At 34.8% G+C, this 14,946-nt stretch overlaps 1 protein-coding gene across 1 annotated transcript in view; it reads left to right on the top strand.

The window, feature by feature from the left end:
- The first annotated feature begins 6,403 nt into the window (after positions 1-6,403).
- Positions 6,404-14,946, top strand: part of trbd (ubiquitin thioesterase trabid) — a 320,379-nt gene continuing 311,836 nt past the window's right edge. The window contains exon 1 of the mRNA XM_090393330.1: positions 6,404-6,931. The gene's annotated coding sequence lies outside the window, so the exon portion shown is untranslated. The remainder of the gene's footprint in view (positions 6,932-14,946) is intronic.

Genomic DNA, 14,946 nt, shown 5'->3' with positions numbered 1-14,946 from the left:
CTGCATGCCGCTTAATTAGTGATAGCCTTGGGCCAGCTATCTCTGATTGGGTACCAGTGGGGATTGAACTGCCCACTCAGTCTCCAAAAGTTAGATAGGGCTAAACGTCCTCGCCTGCTCCCTGTATATGGGAATAAAAAGGGGTTAGCTGATTTTTTTATCTGATTAAATTTCCTCAGATCATCAGTCTTTCTACAAGAATACCCTATAACCCCTCCAATTTGCCAACACACCTGGCCTCTTCCTAACAAGCTCCACTTTTAGGTATACTGTGATTGTCGTTTCTCCTCTTGGTAACTAGGCCCACAACATCAAACAAGTCTCTTTTGTCACTAAACAACCTTTTCCCACTAGTTCACAGTCTCGTGTCCTTAAGGATTAAAAGAATGCTAATTGGGAGGTCCGTCGTGACTTCTATTTCTCCTTCTCATGTTCAGAGTACTGCTTCAGTTTTTCTAATTCAAACACCTACTAAAATCGAATAACAGAAATCATATTCAGAGGAATGAAGACTTTCATCCCTTATTCCATTTCAAATTCTCAACCACTGTCCATCTTAACGCTTCCAAACCAAAAGTTTGGAAGCGTTATGGAGATGACATTTTTATTATATGGAGTCACGGGAAAAATTCTCTCATGGAGTTTCTTCATCATCTCAATAAGCAACATCCAAATATAAAATTCACAGCATAACTAGAACATGAAAACTGCGTACCATTCCTGGATATAAAATTATCACGTTTCTCTGGAAAATTTAGAATCTCCATGTACAGAAAACCAACGCATACTAATAGGTATTTGCACAATATTTCTCATCATTTTCCACCAAAACCTCGGAACTATTTCAACCTTGGGAAACAGAGCACACTCTCTTTTAAACGGTCCAGATGAACTTCAAAAAGAAAATAATCACCTCTCACATGTCTTTGAACAGAATGGATATTATAAAAAAAACATTATTAAATTTCTTGTAAATCCTCCTAAGCACCGCAATACAGAAACTACTAATTTTAAAGGTAGCATCTCAATCCCATACATCAGTGCTGTCTCCCAAAAATTGGCTAAAGTACTTAAGAAGTACATCATCAGGACGTCGTTCACTACACTTCGAAAAATCCGGTATCTTATAAGTCATCCTAAGCGTAAGCATCACAATCTGAAATATCCTGGCGTATATAAACTATGATGTGTCTGTAATGTTCCTTGTTATGGTCAGACTAATAAGTCTATTGAACTTCGTATGGAGGAGCATAAAAGAGACATCTCCTATAAAAGATCACATGTCAGTGCCTTGTCCAGCTATATTCTCTTCTCTACCAATCATCATGATGATTTTCAAGGTCACTCAATTTCCTGGGATAGATCTGAAAATATTTTCCGCTGTCATGATGAATTTGAAAGAAAGATAGTGGAATCCACAGAGATCGTCCTTAATCCTGAACATTTAAATAACAATTTAAGATATAACATCCCTGATAGCCATACTGCTGTTATTCAGTACTGGCGTTCTCGAGAGTCTGCTACCACGCATACAACAAACAATGGCACGTAAAATAGAACAACTTGAATGTTAATACAAGGTTTTATATTTCAATTTTGTACTGCAATTTATCTGTGCTTCTCAGATTTTTAAAATCTTCTGTTTTTATTATTGTTTTCTCTTCCTAAAAAGATACCTGATGAAGGCTGTAAAAATACGAAACTAGTTGTGTTTTTTTTCTATATATATATAAATGAGTTGAATGACTTAAATCGAGAGTTAGGTAAAAGGGGGTTTAATAATAAAACATGAAAAGTTTTGGCTTTTAACAGCCTTCATCAGGTGACATTATAAAAGAAAATACACTAAACACTAAAGGTTAAAAAAACTATGAACAACATAGTGAGTCTCTATACATAATTAGTATGAAAACGTTGTAGTTGTATTATTTCGTTTGCTGCATTGTTAAGAGAGTGGGTGCTTGTAGCATCACGTGAACGCCAGTACATGATTACAACTGAATGACTATCTGGGAGGTTGTAGCTCAAATTATAATTTAGATGTTCAGGGTAGAACAAAGAAAGCCGAGAAAAGGATATGGCTTGCTAAGGCACTGGCTCGCTCTCTCTTGTAAGCAATATCCCTCATGTGTTCCTCCATGCGTAATTCAATAGATTTGTCTGTCTGGTAAAAAATAAGGAATATCACAATCACACCAAATTTTGTACACACCAGGAAATTTAAGATGATGACGACAAGGTTTTGGGTGGCTTATTAAGGAGCGGATTTTTGGAAGTGGAGTGAACAAAGTTCTGATATTTTATTTTCTTAGAACCTTGGCTAATTTTTATGAAATTGAACTTATGTAAGGAATAGATATATTGCCCTTAAATGTATTTATTTCTTCTGTATGATGAAAAGGAGGATTAAGAAGGAATTTTTCAATAATTCTTTTTTGAATATCCATTAAGTTCGAAAGTAGTTTTGAGATAGTTGATTTCTTTTTGAAGTTCATTTGGGTCATCAAGAAGAGAGAGAACATAACCATACTTGTAAGTTGACAGAAAAACATAATCGGATTGAATCTATGGGAAATGACCATGGAATGGAAAAGGGAAAACGAAAATGGAAACGACAAAATATAATACACATAGCAAACTGGAATGTAAGAGGAATAGCATATAAAGAAATAGAATTAGACCAGTTATTAAATGAAAGAAATTTTAAAATAGCAGTAATCACTGAAACAAAAAAGAAATTAAAAGGAACTATGGGAACTGAAAATTTTAATGTGATATACAGTGGAGTCGACAGAGACCAAAGAGAACAAGCAGGAGTCATGATTTTGATTCATAACTCCCTTTCAAAACAGTTAAAACATTATAAATTATGGAATGAAAGAATAACAGAAGCTAGAATAAAAATAGATAGAGGCTATTTAACAATAATTGGTTTATATGCCCCAGAAGAAGGAAGAGAACAGGATAATATTGATTTTTATAATCAGCTACAAAACATATATAATAAAATAAATAAAAATGATTACATAATTTTAACAGGAGACTTAAATGCAAGAATTGGAAACACGAAAATTAATAATAATATAGGAATACATGGAGAACACACGCTAAACAGAAATGGTAAAAAATTGATTGACTTTGTAGTTTATAATAACCTAAAAATAATGAATTCTTTCTATAAACATAAAGACATACATAAATATACTTGGGCAGCAAGAGGATGGAAATCAATATTAGATTCCTTCATATTAAATGAAAAGACATCAAAATTTTCACTAGATGTTAGAGTTCACAGAGGATATGAAATAAGCAGTGACTACTTCCTTGTTAAAACAAAATTAAGATTACCACCTAAATGGCTACAAGTAACAAGAACAGAAAGAAAAATTGAAACATTTGTTTATAAAACTAGACTATTGAATGACACAAATGTACAATGGCTATATGAACAAAGAATTAACCAGTATCTAGATAAAATAAAACAAAATGAAGAAATAGAATGGCTTAATATAAAAACGATACTAAATGCAGCAGCAAATGAAAGCTTAGAAAAGACCAAAAAATTCAATAAAAGATACCTGATGAAAATGTGGGATGATACAATCAAAAAAATAATCAAAAAGAAAAAAGAAGCCTATCAGAAATGGTTAAGCAGTAAATGATTAGAAGATGAAATAGAATATAAAAGAATAAGAGCCATAGCTAAAAGAGAAGTCAGAAAAAGACATAGAAAATCATGGAATAAATTTGTTTCTAATTTAGAACATGATTTATATAAAATAAGACCCAATGTATATAAGATTTTGAAACACCTAAATGCAGATACCAAAGAAAACATAAAATTAAACACTGAATTGAAATTAGAAGAATTTCTAAATTACTACACAGAACTGTGGACCGACAAATATTTTATAAAAGACAACTGGCAAACAATTAACGAAAATAAAAAGGAAATAACTGAAGAAGAATTAGAAATCAGCCTGAAAGAAACAAGAAACGGAAAATCACCTGGAGAAGATAAGCTAGGTTCAGAACTATATGAATACGCAGGAACAAGATTCAAAGGAAGACTCTTATTATTTTTAAATAAAATTTACTCAACTGGTATCCCGCCAACAGAATGGAAAAAAGCAATTGTGATTCCTATCTTTAAGCAAGGTAATAGAGATGACCCTAAAAACTATAGAGGTATCAGTATACTAAATTCATGTTACAAAATATACAGCAGAATCTTCAATAACAAACTAATGAAATATTCCGAAAACTTTATTCTACAGGTACAAAATGGATTTAGAAAAGGACGATCATGTATAGACCCAGCCTTCTGCCTAAAATTAATAATAGAGAAAAGAAGAGAATATAATTTAGAAACACATATTGCATTTATTGACTTTGAAAAAGCATTTGAGAAAGTTAAAAGAAACATATTATTTAACATATTAAAAGAAAGACAAATACCAAATAATATCTTAAAAGCTGTCACAAGTATATATGAAAATAAATCAGCTAACGCCTTTTTATTCCCGTATATACGCGAGTAGGCGAGGCCATTTAGCCCTATCTAACTTTTGGAGACTGAGTGGGCAGTTCAATCTCCACTGGTACCCAATCAGAGACAGATGGCCCAAGGCTATCACTAATTAAGCGGTACGCAGTGAAGAGAGACGGCTCAAATGTGCCGCCATCTCGTGGTCTCGAACCCTAACACAATATATTTAATGTCTGAAATAATGTGGGTTCTACGGTCGATTTTCTTGAGTTTACAGGACGAAAAACCCGAGTTTCCGGGAGGAAAAACCTGCTTGCCCGTGCCAGAGATCGACTAACTCGGGAACCGGTCGAAAAAAGGCTTAGAAAAATTTCCTCTAGTCGCCGACTAGACTCGAAACCAAGACTTCCTTCGTGCGACCTAGCGCGGTGGTGTGCAAACGCCACATCCACTGAGCTACACAGGGCTTATATGAAAATAATCAAATACAAATAAGATTAAATCATGAGCTATCATATACAAGAGAGATAAACCAAGGGGTCCGACAGGGATGTCCCCTCTCAGCAACTCTTTTTAATATCTACTTAAATGAAATAATAATAAAATGGAGTAAAAATTTACATCAAGGAATTAAACTTTCACCTACAGTTAACTTAAACACTCTCCTCTTTGCAGACGACCAAATAATAATTATCAATTCTGAAGATAACTTACAGAAAGCTATTTTAAATCTAAATGAGATATCCAAAGATTATGGTATGATAATATCAACGGAAAAATCAAAAAAACTATGGCCTTTAAAGGACAAGATCCAGCAAGAACTAAAATAGTAATATATAACAAGATCTTAGAACAGGTGAATTCATTTAACTACCTAGGATGTATGATCACTTATGAAAATGAAAAAGGTATAAACATAAAAATTGCAAAATATTTAAAAATAACAGGATTAATTGCCCACTCAGTCTCCAAAAGTTAGATAGGGCTAAATGGCCTCGCCTACTCCCGTATACGGGAATAAAAAAGGCGTTAGCTGTAATTAACTCTATATTTAAACCAAACCTAGTTCAAAAACAAACCAGGCTGAAAGTATACAATACTTTAGCCCTACCGGTCTTAATGTATGGAAGCGAAATCTGGACAATAAACAAAATGACAAATAAAGATTAACAACAGCAGAAATGAAGTTTATGAGAAAAACGGCAAAGTATACCCTATTTGATCACAAAAGAAACGAAGATATTATGAAAGAATTAAACCAAGAACCAGTAATTGAAAAAAATATAAACATAAATGGATGGAACACGTTCAAAGAATGAAAACAGAAAGATTATCAAAACAAGCCTTAAAGTACAGGCCATTAGGAAAAAGAAAACCAGGACGTCCTCTTAAACGATTCAACGATGACTTCTAAGGCCGGAACAGGCCATACTAGGCCTAAATCCTTGATACGTATGATGATGATGATGATGATGAAGAAGAGAGTGAGCTCTATTTCCCAAGGTAGAAATTGTTCCAAGTTTTTGGGGAGGGAAGTGATGGAACTGATTATGAAGAAGTCTGTTGGTATGTGTAGGCTTTCCATACATCGAAATTTTAAGTTTACCAGAAGACCAGGTCAGTTTCACATCTAGGAAGGGTAGGGAACTATCACTTTCAAGCTCTGCTGTGATCTTTATACTTGGATGTCGACTATTGAGATGTTCCAGGAAATCCATGGCTCCAAATGAGGAAAACGTCATCCACATAACGTTTCCAAATTTTATGTTGAATTTATATATATACACACATGTAGGCTATATATATATATACTTAAATATAGGTTACATGTGCTACTTACAAGCAAACTAAATAGGAGCCTCTGGTTAGAGATTATTATATGGTTGTTACGTCACTTGTGTTCATAATGGCAGATGATCGGTGAAAAGAGATCTTCATTCAAAATTCTTTAGCAAAATGGCAGTAACAATAAAATTAAATGCTTTATCTTCTGTGGCAATTTATTTTTTAAATCATATCATTTAAATATAATTCCATCATGTTAATCAAAAAGGGCATCTATTTAAATATTCGTTGTCGCAATAAGTGTGTTGCTATTACAGTCTCTTAGAATTCCATATATTTTTGTACATAGCATTGCAAAATTCAGTCTTCACTGACCTTCAGTACGAAAAAACGGAAACAGAAAACTGATTTTCATCCTTTGAGGCTGCTTATTATTATTATTATTTTTTCAGTCTTTCTTAGTGAGATGATGTTTGCGTTTTAGCAATTAAATTTTATAATGTTCTTGTGTGTTTACGTTTTGTAACTGTATGTTTAAATTATCGTTTAGGGGAATGATTGTAAGGTACAAAATATAATTTTTTTTTGTTTACTGCCATTTTGTCACTTGTTATTCTTTCATGTTGGCAGCATTTAAAGAAAAAGGAACAGACTAAAGTAAGTTAGAAATGGTAATTTAAAAGTTGTTATATAATGGTACTTCATCGACTTCTAGAATTCATTTTGAAGACCCATTTTATTACACAGTTCGTTACATTAAGTGACAAAATTAATTCCGACCAAAAGCATGTGTATGCGCGATCATAACTAACAATATTATAAAATATATTAACTGTGTGCACTGGTATATTAAAGCTGCACTCGTTTCTTTTGCTTTGTTAACTGTTGGTAGCTTTCCGGTTTTTTTTTTTCCCTATGTGTGTTACCAATTTAGCATCTTTTAATTATTATTTGTAGACCGGATACTCCGTAATGATTATTTATTAAACTGAAATTCGATAATGACAGGTTAAGCTATTTGTAAGGAATTAGTGTATTTGTTATAAGGCAGAATTATGAACCCGATTTCTTTTACTACTTTTTAATAACCGTTGTGTTTGTAAAACTTTAATATCACGTTTTTAATATTATGCAGTCATATATCATTGATCAAATAAGTCATGAGTTGCCAGTCTAGATCAAATTGTGGAAAGGTAGCTAATAAACATACATAACATAATCAGGTGACATTTCCAATTGAGTCACAGCACACATTAGAGAAGGCAAATCTGCCAAACTCATTGGATCATGGAAATGCATTTTTAGTTTGTGGAATACTGATTTTCAATCAAGTGGAGGAAAGTACGTTAATATGTGATGATGGCAGTTCAGGTAAACTCAGAGAAGCTGATGTTATTTGTTTTCTCCATATAGTTTTTAGTTTGTCGTGATATTACTCATTCCTCTCCACCTCAAGCTACTACCATGCCCCCAACTACCATCTCTTTTCCTCTTTGACTTTATTCTTATTCCTTTCTAACTATGTTAATTTTAACATGATGTGTATATATGTGTGTGGAGTTCCAGCGGCATATTGTATTAGCATGGTTATGCTACAAGAAACTTGAAGAGGCAAGAGATTTTGGCGTATTGGTGGATAGGAATTTAAAGGTCAGCAAAAATTGCTATTACAGCTTAGAGGATAATTGCGATGTTGAAGCGAACCTTGACATGTAATGATAAGGAAGTCATTTTGCTTCTTTAGGCTTTGATAAGACCATACCTAGATTGTTGTGCACAGATTTGATCTCCCGGGTTCCAAGGGGATAAAGAAGCTGTGGAAAGGATGCAAAGATTATATCCAGATTATGGGATTTAGATTAGGAGGCGAGATTGCGAGTATGTGGATTGCAGATTAACAGGAGAAAGAGGTGGTGATATGATAGAGGACTATAAACTTTTGAATGGGTGTTAAAGGATATCGACTGATGAAATTTTTCATTATACGGAAGGTGGGGGACAGAACACGGGGACACTCATGGAAGTTAAGAGTATTCACAGTCAAGAAAGGGGGGTATGAGCTAGGTTTTTCTCTCAGAGAGCAGTGAGTGAGTGGAACTAATGTGAATGAATTTAAGGGAAGGTATGATAGTTGGTTTGGGTGATTTATAACTTCCCTCGATGAGCCCTTGACTTCCTGGAGGCCACAGATAATAATAATTTGTATTCTCCATAATTTGCATTCTCCAATTTGTATTCTCCGCCGGCCTGGTTGGCCTAGTGGTTAGCGTATCCACTCTCCAGCCATAAGGCTGCCGGTTTGATTCCTACCGTGGGCATGGATGTTTGTGATTGTATGTGAAAATAATCATGGTGATAGTGGACAGTAGATGGCGTTGGTGTAGATGAGGCGGTTTGAGTGGTGGAGACGGAGAGTTGTAGATTAGGTACCCTCCCTTGATGAGTCTTAGGACTCCCTGGACATGTCAAATAATAATGAAAATAATAATAATAAAATAATGTTGGTCACTGGGGTTTTCATCATCTTTCTAAAATATGTTTGGAGAGAGAAATAATAGCACTGAAGTATAATATTTTTCTACAATATCATAATTTGTAGGAAAATTTTATCTGTCATGAATAAAAGACAGTAAGACAGAAAACATTTATCACAGAAAAAAACTTATAACAAATATATTTACATAGAAAATTAATTAATATATTTGAGTTTCTCAAATCTTATACCCCCTCCCCCCCAAAAAATGCATAATTCATAATTTCATGAGTCCATATTGTGATTGCTGTATATAAAAGCAGTTTGTGTTGTTTTCTGTATTACTAAATTTGCTGGCATTTTCTCCTGACCCCATTGGTATCGTTTCCTCAAAATCTTGATCAGCAAATTTAGTGTTACATTGAAAATATTGCTAAATATTTATTTGTTCACATTTGAAACAATACTGATCAAATTAACTATTATTTCTTTATTGTCAGATACAATACATGTGACCTGAATGTTATAGAGGATAAAACTAATTTCTGTATTAAAATTGTTCAGGTTTGCCTGGATCCTATTAGCAATCTTTAAAAAGAGAACACGATATCCCTATGCCCTCTTTACTTCAGTCTACTGTCAACCATCACTCCCAAATCTTGAATCTCATCCATTTCCTGCAGGTCACGATAAGTCACATTCCAATTTTTTTATTATATAATTTCTTTTGGAGTTTTTTCCCCTTATATCTTGGTTAGCAGTTCCTCGTTAATTATTTTTTCAAACTTCTTTTCAGGTTCTGAACATTGTAAGGATTGTGATTACTATGCAGCTTTAGGGCCATGAAATAATGATAATCTGCAACTTTGTATTTTATGGTTGCTACTATTTTCTGTTTTGTCAATATTAGTATTCTACAACATCGAATTGTTTGTCGGCTATGTGTACGAAGCTTTTGTCACATTCTATGAATAAAAGTGTAAAATAATAACAACAACAATAGTAATATAACAAAATTCTTCATCTTCTTGGTCTCTGAAAACTTTCCTCAAATCCACTTCAACCTTTTTCTTCTCCCACTCCACTGCATTGCAGAGTTTTTTTTGTTTTTTTTCATTGGATTGGTTTGTTTTTCCTGTGGATTAATGTTTCAGTTTATACAGAAACTGATTTCTCATTCTCATTTCATCTGCAAGAAATATTGCCGACTATCCTAATTTCTTCAGTCAGGACCAAGTTCTCAGTCATTTAGTTATTGTCCAGGTCATTGTTTGTCATATTCCGTTGTGGTTACATGGAGAAAACCCATTGTGAAAGGTATATCTAGTTAGTAATAATGTATAATTTTTTTATAATAGAAATAATATAATTCATATTTTCTAAGTTATTAGGAATATATTCTGTAATACTTAGCAGTATTTTAGGTGGTAGATAATTTTTGTTGAGTATATTGGGAGATTGCCACTTGGAGATTTTTTTATTTTTCTAATTTTACATTGAAAATAGTGCTACATACTATAGTTCCAGATGTAGGACCAAAAGAGGCCTAAGCTGCAACAGTATCCTGTGTTCCAAATCTAGCTCCAACTCGAGACCTAAGGAACTGAGAAGTCATAGTAAGGTGTCCTTCACACTACCACTCTACCTTGCAAGATATATTATTATTATTCAGACCTCCATAGAGTCAAAAGACTCACCGAGGGAGGTCCTTCCTAGGAAACACAAAGTCTATCAGGACTCATCGCGGGAGGTCCCTCCTAGGAAACACAAAGTCTATCATACCACTCCTTAAACTCATTGACCGTTCTTGCTCTGACCACTATTCAGGCGATGCATTCCATGGTTCAACCACCCTCCATGCAAAGAAACCACTCCTCACCCTCATGCTCACAGCTTCCTTTCATAACTTCCAGGGATAGCCATTTGTCATCACTCCTTCCTGCTGTTCAACCAAGCAAAAGACCTCCCCAGTGTCAACTCTGTAACCACCTCTCAACAGTTTAAAAGTCTCAATCATATCACCTCTTCTTCTATCTACCAAACTCTGCAGTCCACATTCCTTCAGCCGATCCTCATAACTAACATTATACATTCCTGAAACCATCTTTGTTATCTGCCTCTGTACCCTTTCCACAGTTAATTTATCCCCTTCAAATCCTGGGGACCAAATCTGAGAACAGTAGCCTAAGTGTGGTCTGATCAGTGTCTTATACAGTGGAATGATAACTCTTTTATCTCTGCAGGTCAGCATCCTTCTCAGTATTGCAGCAGTCCTCCGTGCTACCTTCACCACCTTTGCAATATGTCCCCTGAATTTCAAGTTTCTATCAATCATCAACCCCAGATCTCTTGTTTCCCCTACTTCCTCTGGTACAACTTCTCCATTAGAGTATGAAGTGTCCTTTCTTTTAGGGTTACACGGTGATCAGCATTCATTTTAAAAATTTTATGGAATTTGCAACCGTGTTAAAAAAACTTTTTTATTATCCCAACATTTTGATCTTCACATCAAGATCATCATCTGGAGCATACATAAATATACAGGACAAGCTGAGTTACATCATTAACTGTAAGCTAGAGAAACAACGATTTGATCACATGTTATTCTATTGGCGTGACCTCTGGTGAAAAAAAAATATATAAAATATATATATATATATATATATATATATATATATATATATATAAACATTCTTTCAGATGGTTTTCTTTCAGAAACAATTGGTGTTCTATTTTTAGTATACAATTCTTATTTTTGATTTACAATACTGGATTTTTATACAGTCCTGTTTATAGTTGTTCTTAGTGAGGAAGGTTCCGTGGGTCGAATATATACCTTCCATATGTTTGGGATTTTTAGACTCATTATTGTTCAGATTGGGATGGTTGATAATAATCTCACAGGCTTCCTTGAAAATTCTGTTCGTACCATGTTTTAGTGTGATGTAGAAAACATGGTATGAATGGAAATTCAAGGAAGCCTGTGAGATTATTATCAACCACCCCAATCTGAACAATAATGATGGTTCTTAGCTTCCGATATGTCACTCATTTGACCCATGTTTAGCAAATGATTAGCTGAAATTCACGTGCAAACAATTCCTCACACATGAGTCAGTCCTGTAGCTACTGAAATATATGCTATTTTTATGCTCTCCTCAAAACCAATTGGGAAAAATTTCAAATATTCTAATATTTTGAACCACATTAAAAATTATTCTAATTTTCTGAATGTTTTCAAATAACAGTTTTCTTATAATTTCTATTACATTTTTATGTGTTTACATGGTTGTATAATCTACAAAGTATGGAGATTAAGATGATGATCCTAATTCGTATTTGGTAATAATTATTTTGTATGCAATAAATTAGAATTGCAAATCATTCAACACAGTTTCTTTGATTATTCTAATTTTTCGATTCAGAGGTGTATACCAAACAAAGAGTACTGGCACCTATTGTTTTACAAAATAAGCACTGGTTCTCACATGTGGAAATATTCTCCAAACAGCAATTCTTGTGGAATTGCTGTTTGGAGAATTTGGAGAGTTTGGATATCATGATATGGATTGAACGTGGGATTCGACATCTTCCAAGCCACGTTGGCAACGATATTAGACTGGATGTAGCTTGTGTTCTGACCAAAGCTAAACCACCTAAAACCAACTTGCCCAGTAAAGAAATTAAATCTCTACTAGAATTAAAGAAAAACAAGAAAATAATAATCACCAAAGCTGACAAAGGGAATGCCACAGTATTGCTGAACCAAAAAGATTACACAGGTAAGCTGAAATCTCTATTGTTAGATCGGGCCACTTACCTCCCTGTCGAGTACAATCCCACCAACTCACAAATTAGAAAACTCCACAGGCTCCTTAAGAAGGTCACTTCTTGGCCTGTGGAAATCACCAACCATATAACTCCATACCCCCCCCCCCCATATTTATGGTCTCCCAAAAATTCACACGGAAAATGTGCCATTACGTCCCATATTGAATGGCATTGATTCCCCCACATACAAACTAGCGAAACATTTGGCCAAAGCTCTCTCGCACTATACTGGCAACACACCTTCATACATAAAAAAAACTCAGCCCACTTCAAAGCCAGCATAGAAAACCTTACACTCAAACACACTGACATAATGGTCAGTTTGATGTCTCCTCCTTATTCACAAATGTCCCACTCAAAGAATCCTTAGAGCTAATCCAAGCTAAATTTCCTTCCGATATCACAGCCTTATTTCAGTTCACAATGAACTCAGGCTATTTTGTTTGGCAAGGAAGATTCTACAAACAAATAGAGGGGACAGCCATGGGTTCTCCACTCTCCCCATCCTTGGCCAACTTTTATATGGAGACTTTTGAAGAGAAAGCCTTAAACTCTGCCCCACAAAAACCAACCATTTGGCTTCGCTATGTTGATGATGTGTTCGCTATTTGGCCACATGGCTCCAATGCACTCATCTCCTTCCTAACACATATAAACAACCAACACCCCAGAATCAAATTCACCCTGGAAGAAGAAAAACAACTGCCTTCCTTTCTCAGACACACACTAGTCACCTGCCAGCCTGATGGAACCTTGGTTTTCTCGGTGTATAGAAAACCTACCCATACAGGCAGATACATTCACCAACAATCCCACCACCCCTCCTCGCAACAATATGGAGTCATTAAGACACTACACAACAGGGCTAAACTTATCTGTTCAAATGACAATGCCCTAACCACAGAACTAAACCACATTCTCAACACTTTCTCAGCCAATGGCTACCCCCCCAAAAAAAATATTGAAACCAGTAACCCCCCTCTCACAACAAGGATTACTCTAAGTCCATCACCATACCCTATATCCAAGGCATCTCGGAAAAAATCACAAAAATCCTAAAAAAACATAGCTTAACTTCTTGTTACAAACTATATAAAAAATTGGCATCCTTATCCGCTCAACTAAAGTCCCACCCCCCTTGACCTACCTGATGTATACCAGGTTCCTTGCAGCTGTAAGCTGTCCTACTTTGGCCAAACAAGCAGGACAGCAAATATCAGAATTTCAGAACACAAGGACTACATCCCTTTTCACTAATACAGCCACTCTGGTCTTGCTGACCATGCACTGGATACCTGCCATAGAATATGGTGGAAGAAAGCCAGGATAATACACCGTAGCAAATACAGATATGAAAGGCTTTTCATAGAATCAGCTTCAGCCCTAAGAAACGATCCAAACCTCAACAAATTTGGCTGCATGAGACTTCCTCAAATTTGGGAAACCTACATCAGAAGACCTCCAGCCCAATCGCCCAAGAATACCAACATTGCCCACTAGAGGGCACCATCAGGACTTTACGAGAAATAATAACTTCATACTTCTTCTTCACTTATTGTTTTGTTGTGCCTGTGTGCACGTGTCATGTACTTAAGTTCTTGAAAATAGCAATGTGACGTTGCCGAAATATAGAAATATATTAAAATTTATTTTAATGTATATCCTAGTACGTTATAATTTCCTTAAATAATATAGTGAAAATCTCCAATCTATAATACAGCATCATTAATCATATTATGAAACTCCTATTAACTTATTGTGACATATTAAAAAATGGGGATGTGTTACAGCTGAGTACATTTTTTTTTCTTCCATAGAAGTAGGATTTCTCATAAAATGCAAAGGACAGAGTTTGTGGTCTTGATAAAAATTAGTTGATCTGCTATTCATTGGTGTCAGTGAGATGTGGATATCAGAGGTTATATATTGATGGGAATAGGAACATTATTGATAATCCGAGAAGAGTTGTGCATCCTCAAACTGAAGTATTGATAATAACTTTAGAAGCCATTTGATATGAAGTTAAGATGAGCTGGAATTTTAGATATTTTATTGGAATGTTGCTATTGGTCTGAGAATTTAGAAGGAAATGATTCTGAAATGTCAAATAATCAGTGACTTATTCTATCTACTCATTGGACATTCAAATACCATATGTTGCTCACTGATGTGCCACAGCAATTCTCACTAGGTGTTCCTGTTGTATGCTTTTCTGGAGACTTCAACACTCTGAAGATCATTCACCTATTCCATTGACAGTCTGCCCCTTCTGTTACTATTTTCAGAAGCCCTCTTTCCATCCTTTCAATGTGTCAAAAATATTTTAACTTTCTTCTTTAAATATCCTTAAAGAGCCTTAAAGTTCTAC

This window comes from Typopeltis vanoorti, chromosome 5 (assembly GCF_054136105.1).
Source record: "Typopeltis vanoorti isolate ZY-2024b chromosome 5, IOZ_Tvanoo_1.0, whole genome shotgun sequence".
Lineage (NCBI taxonomy): Eukaryota > Metazoa > Arthropoda > Arachnida > Uropygi > Thelyphonidae > Typopeltis > Typopeltis vanoorti.
Note: the sequence above shows the minus strand (reverse complement) of the source record. Positions and strands in the feature narration are given on the sequence as shown.